We start from the raw sequence: 1,611 nt of genomic DNA on the forward strand, positions 1-1,611 counted from the left end.
CCTTTAGAGAGATTTTACAAAGTCGCGACCGACTTCTATTGTTTATAAGTTCGGTGAGGTTAAACTTTAGTGATGGTAAATTGAAATTATCAATTTCTATCTATATGTACAATTTTCTGCCAATAATTAAACACACTCATTTTTCTATATAAGTTTTTACATTTGTTTTTCTTTCAAAAGAAATTTTTCTTTTGATTGTCTTCGCGTATTAGAGAAAGAATGTGTTCAAGTGTGTTCAGACTTTTAATCACATTATTATACACTCTACAAAATAGAATTTTCGTAACATTTTTGTACAATAGATACTCAAATGGTACGCATATCTTATTTCCAATTATGCGGTACTGCGCGAAGCGTTATTATACTCTCTAAAGGAAGCGTATATAGGTAAATATTGGACGAAGACACTGCCAAACATTTAAGTTATAATTTAATAAACGACGTTAGACAATATACTGCGCTATGATACGTTAATTTTTCTTAATTAAACGTACGTTCTTGCGTTTATATGTATAAGTTTCTTTCGTTCTCCCGTTTTCTTCTTCTTCGTTCATCGTTACGCACGAAGAACCGGAAACGAGGTGAACTTAAGTACAACTTAAACCGTTCTCCTGTACGTAGAGTTATTTTCTTTTCTTTTTTCTTTCTTTTTTGCTTGCGTTGTTGAAAAAAAAAAAAAAAAAGAAAAGAAGGAAAAATTAATAATAATATTCGTGCATTTTTCGCACGAATGATCGAACTCGCGATCAGACTACACAGAAGAGGAAGTTAACGATCCATTTTCTTTTCTCTCCTCGATCAGCGTCATCGAAGTTTCGTGATCGTTTCATTGTTTCTCATGTACGTTCAACTAGGTTACTTAGAGAGAATGATGTAAGATCGACGCTTGTATCAGTGAACGAACGTATTGACCAGATTAATCATTTAATCAGGCGTTGCGTTTATTATTCATTGTATTGTTAAACTATTTTCCCTCCCCCTTCTCCTTCTTCTTTTTCATTTTGTTACATTCTTGCGATCTATCATAAGTTCCACGAAAATGATCAATTTTCCGTTCCACACGGGGGCCTGTTTTTTCGTTCAGGTCTCCTTAAGTATGCCAATTCCAGATCGATGAAAATATGAAATGAAAAATTGCCAATTTCTTTACTTCCGCGAAATAATAATAATATTTAAAAATCGAAGCTAGCAATACATCCTATCCCAACCTGAAGATTAAAAATTTCCACCGATCAAATCTCATTGTTAAATAAATAAAATACGCCAAAATCCAATTTCATTTCATTTCAATTTTTATATTCGATCTGGCAACAAGGCGCCAACACAACAATGGTTCGAAAGCGACGAAACGACAGAAACGAAATATCCCAGATAATTCCTACGAAACGAACTCCGCTTAGAAACAATCATCTCCTGTACAAAAAGTCAGCGTTTAGCCGCGTATCGTAGGCGAGGCGAATAAACAAAAATTAAGCTCTTATGCGGAGCTTAATTTCCGAGGAAATGCGTTCGATATTAGTCGATCGATTTTCGTATACGAGCACGATTCGTGTCGGATCGGCGAGAGCTCGACTCCGCGTTTCCACATCGTGAAACAAAACGACAAAAAAA

This window comes from Apis dorsata, unplaced genomic scaffold (genome assembly GCF_000469605.1).
Source record: "Apis dorsata unplaced genomic scaffold, Apis dorsata 1.3 scaffold_37, whole genome shotgun sequence".
Lineage (NCBI taxonomy): Eukaryota > Metazoa > Arthropoda > Insecta > Hymenoptera > Apidae > Apis > Apis dorsata.